Source organism: Sus scrofa, chromosome 9, assembly GCF_054392235.1.
Source record: "Sus scrofa isolate SSC_HxYL_T2T_F1_AM1 chromosome 9, Sscrofa_HxYL_maternal_Yorkshire_Landrace_v2.0, whole genome shotgun sequence".
In the NCBI taxonomy this organism is placed as follows: domain Eukaryota; kingdom Metazoa; phylum Chordata; class Mammalia; order Artiodactyla; family Suidae; genus Sus; species Sus scrofa.
In genome coordinates this window covers 130491154-130500862 of record NC_139391.1, presented here as the reverse complement: position 1 = coordinate 130500862, position 9709 = coordinate 130491154, and the positions used below count along the sequence as shown (strand labels likewise).

General features: G+C 45.9%; 1 protein-coding gene across 4 annotated transcripts in view; it reads right to left on the bottom strand.

Moving 5' to 3' along the window:
• The window catches only part of C9H1orf21 (chromosome 9 C1orf21 homolog), a 239991-nt gene that overhangs the window by 181588 nt on the left and 48694 nt on the right, over window positions 1–9709 (bottom strand). The window contains exon 1 of one of the 4 annotated variants that reach the window (XM_021063815.2): window positions 1173–1283. The exons of the other annotated variants lie outside the window; for them this stretch is intronic. The gene's annotated coding sequence lies outside the window, so the exon portion shown is untranslated. Of the gene's footprint in view, window positions 1–1172; window positions 1284–9709 lie in introns of those variants that run through there. 4 annotated transcript variants of the gene reach the window in all.

Below are 9709 nucleotides of genomic sequence, written 5' to 3'. Positions count from 1 at the left end.
ACCTTTAGGAAAAAAAATTTCAATCCATGTCTCCAACTGCTGGAAAGAACGATAAAATAGAATCTCTCTTCTCTTTCAGAGTTGACTTTGCGAAACTGCAATTTAAAAGGACATTCTAGGAAAACGAGGAGAGCAGCTTCCTTTAACTTGGGCAGACAAAAGCTGTAAGGTATCTGGCACTGGCTGTCCCTTAATCCCTGAAGTTTCACACATAAAACTAACAGCTATTTCTTGAAGAGCAAGTCAAACACGGTAGTGATGAACAAATAACCTCATAAAAAGCCAGTTCAGGTTGAGATTTCTTCAGAGATTAAGAACTGAAATAGGTGGCCGTGTCCAGCAAAGTCAAGGCTCTGGAACACAAGAGGATGTTAACAGGGGGAGGTTCAGCAAACGAAGAAAAGACAAAACACTGGAACGCAGCGCGATGTACACGAGGCTGTTTCCTTCAGGAAATGAAACCCTACCTGGTTTGCTGACAAAGGCAGATCTAGCAAACACATTTACCAAGCATTCATCAATACGTTAAAATCTTAGGAAAGCAGAGAGAGAACTGCAAAACAAAAGCAAAACGCAGAAGCAGGGCTGTCCACTCCACCTGCCCTCAAGGCACTGCTGCATTGACCTGGGGCTCCCCAGGGGCAAAGGTCAGCTACAAGGGAGGCCTCGCCTTGGCAGTAGAGTCTCTGAGGAGGGATGGGGACTCAGTTCTTCAAGATGAGCTGGGCTCTACCACAACTCGGGCCTCCTCTCCCCTACGTGCTATGTATGAGCTGTGGCCCTCACCACTTAGGGACATTTCCAGGATACTTCCCAGCTTGAAGGTTTTTCTGCTAACAGGCTGGGGCTCCTCGTCAGGCAGCCAGTTTACCATTTAGGAGAGCACTGAACAGAGACCCGCAGCCCCTGGAACTCTCGGGAACTCTCTAGCAATCCTCTCAGCAGAGCTTTCTGCTTTCTTCTGACTCAAAGTTTTCCACTCCTGAGGCCAGGGAACGCTTTTAAGGCACACACAGTAGGTGAGGCAAAGCCACCAAATTCTTTAAAGGCCTTCAAAACTGCTCATCAGCTAGAGCAGTTTACAATAGACCTATGCCGGGGCCACAAGAAAGACACAGAGCCTAAGAGGCGACAGGCAGAATAAACAAGCAAGGGACAGATTTTGTTCCTACCGTGTAGTCACTGGAACGGTCCCATCGCTCCTGTGTAATACCATCAATAAGGTGATTCGCAGACTTTCCCATGTGGCATTTAGCCATAAAAAGGCCAACCCGAGTGTGTTCTGAGTCATCAGCCACACAGACGTATCTGTGAGAAGGTATACAATCACAGCCCGCCTACATGTAAACAACGCATGTGGTGGTGACACCTCTCCCTGCCACCTGGCCACGCTGGGGTCAGGCTGATAAGACACGAGGCAAATATGACCTTATTTCACAAGCAGAAAACCACAGTGCTGACTGGGGGGGAGGTAACTCTTCATCTTGCTGCTGGGGGCAAATACAGCATTACCTGGGGACCACCTCCCGTCGTGACCCCGCCAATGACCCGAGAAGGGTGACCTCCTTTTGGACGGATGAGAGCTGGTCTCACCCTAACGACTGCAAAAAGAGGGAGGGATTTTTGTTCTGCACGAAGCTGTGGGGATTCCAGAAACCAAAATCTTTTGCAAGGGGATAAGCCTTTCGCAGGAACAGAGTGGTGCCACCATCAGTGCTGCCGACCGAACTTTCTATCTTGTTCATGAGAAGCCTGCGCCCTCCCAGAAGCAGTCTGTCCAACTTTCCTCAGGTACACTTCTGCGTCACACGTGCGCGTGTCTAGGGGTTTGAGATGTGCTCTGGACACTACCCAGCGAGAGACTTCGTTGCAGCAGTGGGCTTCCACTTCTGATTTCACTGTCACAAAATATGCTGCCTTCCAGGGCACGCAAAAGCGCTGGTGAGTGCTTTTCTCCATCTCCAATGATACACATCAACAGTTATTTCTAAAAACGAAATTATTTATAAAGGATGTAATCACTCGATGGAGCATTTGCTCATTAAGTTTATAAACATGGAAAACGTCAGCTTTCAAATGTTTATAATGTGCTAATGCCCTTTTTGTGAACTTGGTGCAAAGAGGCCTCCAGTGTGCAAGACATTCACTTGGGGGGAAATTCTGCCACTAATGTTTAATCTATTTGTTTCTGAGCATGCTATGTACTCCTACTCATGCCTAAGACTTCAGAGGAGAGAGAGAGAGTGGGAGGGGGCAGGTAGGGAGGGAGTCTTTTTAGAGCCGCAAAGCGCTAGTTAGTGAGCAGGTTAGTGAGCTAGTTAGTGAGCTGTTAGTGAGCAGGTTGAGATGAAAACCAACGTCCCAAAATTGAGTAAAAATATAAAATTTTAAAAAGGAAAAGGCATGGCAATTATTTTGTGTTTCATTTTTTTCAAGTCAGAGCTTTAACAAGCAATCTTTATGCTGGGGAATTCAGAGGTCACCTGACATCTCTCTTTTCTCCATCCTCATTTCTGATTGTAACGAATAAAAGATCTCATTAGGACACACACACACGAAAAATGAGTTGAGTTTTCTTCCTGACCTTTATAAAGCCTTTCATCCAGATGAAACTTAATTAAGCTTAATATTGATATGGACATGGCGGAGGATTGGAACATTAAAGCAAAAGGACAGGCAATTTGGCTACATGTTTGTTTCGGTAACCTTTCTCCAGCTCGTGTGTGTGTGTGTGTGTGTGTGTGTGTGTGTGTGTGTGTGTGTGTGTGTGTGTGTGTGTGTGTGTGTGTGTGTGTGTGTGTGTGTCCATGTGCACACACCCGTGTACACCTTTTGGGCATGCCACAACCCACAAGGTAGGCTCCTCATTAGGAATATCAGCTCTGTTGCTTGTCACCATACATCTCACAGATTTCTCATTCTTTGCAAAAAGGCATGGTTGATATTCATTAAAAAGTACATATTGTCGGGCAAACGACATTCTGTCGTTAACCCTTCCCTGATTTAGTGCAACAGGTTAGCTCGATAGGCAGCTAGCAAGTTGTGATGGGGGCAGGAAGAGTCCCGGAAAGGCCAGCAATTAGCTCTCTGCCTGGAGAGGGCCTGGGCACAGTGTGGAGGCCGTGCTCCCCATGTCACTGACCCCAGTAAATCCAGTAAAAGGGTGCTTCTCCCAGGGGACCCTGAGTGACAGACCTTTCATGCAACCTCTCCGCACCTTCCCCTGGGCAACTGCACCGGGCATCCACCAAGGACCTCACTGTGCCGTCTTCTCAACAAGAGACCCATCCGTTTGGGACTGGAGACCCCACACCCCCCAACCCTACCAGAAAGACACCTCCCTCCACTTGCGTTCTGTCTGTCACCCGGGCCTGCACGCCCGGCAGAAAGACTTGTAGCGATGTTCCAATCCCAGCATAAGCTGTGCTTTCCTGTTTTCATGACGAAGGGCTGGCAGACCCTGCCGTCTCCTCCACGGACCTGGCAGAGGAGCTGACGGAGCCCTGAAGGAAAACCATGTGGAGGTTCACAGTCAGATACAAACCACAGCTGCTGTCCGTAGCTTGATAAATATCCTAGAGACAGAGTTCTTAATGTTTTTGCTTTTTTTTTTTTTTTTTTTTTTTGCTTTTTAGGGCCACACTCACAGCATATGGAAGTTCCCAGGCCAGGGGTCAAACTGGAGCTTTAGCTGCCAGCCTCCCCCACAGCCACAGCAACGCCAGATCCGAGCCATGTCTGCAACCTACACCACAGCTCACGGCAACGCTGGGTCCTTAACCCACTGAGCAAAGCCCAGGGATCGAACTCATGTCTTCATGGATACTAGTCAGATTCATTTTGCCATGCCACAACGAGAACTCCCAGAGATCTTAATTTCGACATAGTGCTGACAAAGCCTTTCTTGACTAAAACTGTTCTCAGAAGATTTCAGTAATAATTTTCTGAGAAAATGGCTCCACTATCAATATTGAGTTCAATGGCTTCTGAGTAGTAAGAGATTCCGTTAAACCCCCATTTCCATTGAAAAAATACTACGAAATAAGTTAAAAAAAATAAAACTCAACCACTTTAATTCATTTTAAAAACACATTTATGTAGGCAGGAAGTTTGGGAGGAGAGTAGTCTTATAAAAACCTTTTACTCATATTTGAAAGAGGTCGCTAAGAAATGGGAGAGGAATATAGCCAATATTTTATAGCAACGATAAATGGAGTATAACCTTTAAAAATTGTGAATCACTCTATTGTACACCTGTAACTTATACAATATTGCACATTTCTAAAAAGGAGGGGAAAAAATGGGAGAGAACAGAGGAACTTAGAAAGGGAGGGAAATAATCAAGTCACCAAAGAAAAACTTTTACTAAAAACGGCCTCTGGGAGGGCCTCTACCTCTCCCAGTGGCCACCCAAGACACCTCGCCCTTCAGGATACAGGATCCACTCAGTCCTGTGGTGTCCCTTCCAGTAGCTCCTCGGAAGAGCTCAAGGTGGGGCTCACATGGAGGAAGAAGGTCTCGGGGACCCTGGTCAGCAAGCATTCGGCTGCCACTTACACTAAACACTCACACCCTCAGGACTGGGCGAAAGCCAGAGGGTCTCAAAGATGCTATGAAGGTACTAACAAGTTAGCTTATAAGCTGCAAACAATTACAAGGCAATTAAAAACAACCCCGATGGAGTTCCTGTCGTGGCTCAGGGGTTAAAGAATCCAACGAGGAGCCATGAGGTTGTGGGTTCGATCCCTGGCCTTGCTCAGTGGGTTAAGGATCCGGCGTTGCCGTGAGCTGTGGTGTAGGTCGCAGACGCAGCTCGGATCCCACATTGCTGTGGCTCTCGCGTAGGGTGGAGGCTACAGCTCTGATGAGACCCCTAGCCTGGGAACATCCATGTGCTGTGGGTTCAGCCCTGGAAAAAGACAAAAAGACCAAAAACAAAAACAAACAAACAAAAAACCCCATTGAATGGCAGTTTGTGCAAACGGCAGAGTGAGCATTTAAGAGGAAACTCCCAAGTGCTCTAAGAGGACGCATCCAGGCCACCTCGGAAAGGAGAGTCATCCTAGACCTAAAGGGGAAAGTGCTATTTCCCACGTTGACAAGATGGGTAAGGTAGGGTGGTGGAAGGGGTGCCAACCCCCAGGCAGAGGGAACATATACGCAAAGCTTAGAGATGTGACAAATCTCTAAATAGGTCTACATAGGTCTGAGGATGGACTGCCAGGAAATGAGACCGCTGAGCGGGACAGGAGCTGGATAATGAAGGGCCCTGCTGTGACCCTGTAAGCCACTGAGGTCAACAGGTTTTTGTGTTTGTCACATCATTTCTGGAAATGGAGGGCTTGGGTTAAAGGCAAGGAGGTTGGTAGGAAGGATACCAGTGGTGTCTAGTTATTAAAATAATGTGCATTTGATGATGATTTGGATGCAGGCGTTCACAGAAGGAAGAAAGTGAAATTGAGGCGAATTCAGAGATATTTGGCATGAAGAGCAATTGGGTAAATGGCAAAACCATCACCCAAACATGTTACCTTTGAGGTACGTATGAGTAGAGATGAAGACGGACAAATGAATGGACAGGATGGAAGCACAGGACAGAGCTGTGGACAAGAGAGGAGAGAAGAACCCTGACATGTGCAAGTAGAAGAAAACGCCACGAATCTAACAACTGAGCACAGGGGGCAGTGAGGTGGTTCTTAGCCTGCTAGAATCAGGGGCCCTTAAAATTCTTATCAATGCCATGAGCCTAATCCCCACAAAGTGCACATTTGCCAAAACAGAGAAGGCACTGTGTTTTAGACAAAGCTCACCTACAAACTCACAGATTATGTATTCCTAGTATAAAGCAAGAATAGAAGAGAGAGCTCTAGGAAGGAGACGGTTGAAATCAGACACAAAGGAGAAACTGCAAGAGCTGCCAAAAAAAAAAAAATAAATAAAGCCTCGACAGTAAGGACAGATCTCTTTCTGGAAACGTATATGAAATAAGGGGTAGGACAGATAGAGATAGACAGCGCTGGGTTTCAAAGATGAGTTTTGGTTTAGTGTTGTGGGTTTTTTTAATGTTTATGGGAAGTTTCACACATATTCCAAGTAGAGAGACCAGTATAATGCGGCCCCTGGTAACCGAGGTCTGAACATCAAGAATTACCCACTCATATCATTTTACTCCTTAATATGAGTATCCATCTATAAAAGGACCACAGTAAAAGGAACATTACCATGCCACCATGATCACATCTTTTTTTTTTTTTTTTTTTTTTTGTCTTTTTAGGGCCGCACCCGCAGCATATGGAGGTTCCCAGGCTAGGGGTCTCATCGGAGCTACAGCTGCTGGCCTACACCACAGCCTCAGCAACGCGGGATCCGAGCCACATCTGCGACCTACACCACAGCTCAGGGCAACATCGGACCCTTAACCCACTGAGTGAGGCCAGGGATCGAACCTGTGTCTTCATGGATGCCAATCAGATTTGTTAACTGCTAAGCCATGACGGTACTCCACCATGATCACATCTTTAAAAAAATAACAATAAGTCCTTAAAATGACCACATATCCAGTTGTGTCCAACTTTCCCCAATTGCCTCATATTTTTTAGTTTGTTTAAAATCAGGATCCAAATAAGATCCACACATTGTAACTGGCTGATGAGTCTCTTTAGTCTCTTTCAATCTACATGTTCCATGTCTGTCTGTCTTTTTTTTTTTTTTACCCTTTTGGTCATTTGTTCTGCAAAGTTAGGTTTTTCTGGTTTAGTTTTGCTGACTGCATCCTTGAAGTATCATTTAACATTCACTTTATTCCTCCGTGTGTTCTATGTGGTACTTGGATATTTGATTACATTGATTAGATTCAGGCAAGAATACTTCCTACAGGGCATTGCTTTCCATCAGGAGACATACAAGTAGGACTTTGTAGGGAGTTCCCATTGAGGCTCGGCAGGTTAAGAACCCGTGAGGATGCAGTATCCATGAGGATCCATGAGGATGAGGGTTCAATCTCTGGCCCTGCTCAGTGAGTTAAGGACCTGGCATTGCTGCAAGCTCCAGCATAGGCTGCAGATGTGGCTTGGATCTGATGTTGCAGTGGCTGTGGTGTAGGCCGGCAGCTGCAGCTCCAATTCGACCCCTAGCCTGGGAACTTCCATATGCCGCAGGTTTGGCCCAAAAAAGGAAAAAAAAAAAAAAAGAAGTAGGATTTTGTAAAAGATGGGGCTGAGGAATCTTGCTTATCTGCTCTGGAAAAGGTAAGGTTGTGGAACAGGAAAAAGCACAGCAGAGAAGACAGTGGGTGGTGAGAAAAGAAACAGAGGAAACACAAAATCTGACTTCTTCTCCTTGTACAGCACCTCACTCTGAGACCACTTCAAGCAGCCCTGAGCATGTCTCCATAGCATTCAAGGTAATAACTGGCTCCTATCATAATAACCCCAAAGGCATCAGGAAGAAAGGAATTATTATTATTATTCTAAATTATTTTGCATTTACATTGATCAAAAATGTGAAGCATTTCTTGCGTCTTAAAAAGTCTACCACTAAACTTCTGAATTAGAAGTTTCTGCGCTTAAAGAATTAATTTCCTAAGAAGGAGTTCCTGTCGTGGCGCAGTGGATAACGAATCCGACTAGGAACCATGAGGTTGCGGGTTCAGTCCCTGCCCTTGCTCAGTAGGTTAACGATCCGGCGTTGCCGTGAGCTGTGGTGTAGGTTGCAGACGAGGCTCGGATCCCGAGTTGCTGTGGCTCTGGCATAGGCCAGTGGCTACAGCTCCGATTCAACCCCTAGCCTGGGAACCTCCATATGCCACGGAGCGGCCCAAAGAAATAGCAAAAAAAAAAAAAAAAAAGACCAAAAAATAAAAAATAAAAAAAAATAATTAATTTCCCAAGAAAATTCACTGAAGAGGGATCTCTGCCCCCTCGGTCATATGGGTAACTATTTTGTCTTATAAACACGGAGTCCATATAATCATATCCCTCAACCCCGTGAGGGGATTATTTCGCCAACAATATAACACTGATATAATTATTATAGTAAAACAGTAATAAGAAGCAAGATCCAAGGTTATGCCTACCCTTTTAATTAATTTTCATCATTATCTTCACATGACTTTTTTTTTCTAGGAACCAAAACTTTCATTTTACCAAATGCACTTATAATGAATGGAGCTCAATTAACGGATGGCCCTGAAGGGACACATGTGTTCTATCCACCTGCTCTCCGGAAAATCTATCTCATTGTCTATGACTTTTCTCCTGTCCCTACCCCAAAAGAACAAATTCTATTTGAACGTGGAGAGCAAGTACGTTCCAATTCACTGAGTGTTCTGTGCACTGTAATTACCCTGCCATTAGAAACTCATGCCAGGTCCAAAAGCAAAGCATGGTTTAATTTAAAGGGCAGCAGTATCAGGTTTTTTAAAAAGGGCTCAGATAAATTAAGAGGTTTTTCATTATAAAACTGTATATACTGAAAACCTTCATTTGAAAACAAGCTTGCTAAAAATATTTATCAACCCCTCGGTGAGGTGATTTTCATTAAGATGATGGATAAGTCAAAAATCCAGGCAGACTTCTCAAGTGCCAGTCCAGAGACTAGTGACAGCCTGTTGAGAAATGCAAAAAAAACATGGGCGAAGATATTAAATTTTTCATAAAACCTTATTCATCTGTTATGGCCCAACTCAAACGTCATCTCTGCGGGGAGGTCTCTCGGCAGCTATGGAAGGGCGCAGCCGCCACGTGGCTACTGTCCCATGTGGAGCCACATCTAATATTATAGCACAAAGCCCAGGAGCCACGGCCACTGAACAAATACTGTATTCAGACCAGGTGTGTACACACTGAGGACATGACTGGCGAATCTTCTCTGCTTGGAAGAGCATCCTCTCTAGCTCCCTAAGCAGGCGATACAGCACGGATCGCACCTCTGCACTAGAGCACACCCCTGCGTGGTGTGTATCAGGTGTTTGTGGAATGAAGCACTCAAGTTTCCCACATCAGCCTGGTGAGGCGGGCAGTACGGATGTAGATCACATGGTCATTCTGACCCAAGGTAATCGGGCCCCAAAGGCACATGACCTCCCTCTCGTCTCACAGAGAGTAAGTGGGCTCCTGGCACCCAGTCCATTTTGAGAAGAGATAAGTAAGAGGACAGACAGGAAGAGGCAAGAGATGCAGAATTCTCCTTGGCAGAGACCATAATGATTGGCCCTGGGGACCTCTTTCTAGGACTCTCCTCATTGGGAGGCAGAGCCCTCCAAAGAGACACAGGTTAAACAAATTGGGATGGAGGGCTTTTAGAAGCCCGTACATCCCCCCACACCCCCACGCCAAAGCAATACTTCTTTATTTGGAAGAACTTTCAAATACCAGCTCATTCTAAAAGGCTGTGGTTTACTTCTCATCACTACGGAAAATGCTACCTGCCTTCTGCCTTGGGACTGGGCCTTCTCCACGCCTGCCCCAAAGACTCTGAACATGGGAACCCAGGCTCTGCTTGGGTTTCTGGGCCGATACCCCCACTTCAGGGACTCCAGACCAATGACACCCCCCCTCCCCCACCATCCCTCCCACTGCTGCAAAGAAGGGGGCCAGCTAAAGTGTCCAGATGGACTCATCAAGTACTAGGGACTAAGTACTGTCCTTCCAGGGAAACGTGGGGGTGGAGAGGAGAGCTATGGACCCCAGAGGAATAAAAGACCAAGATA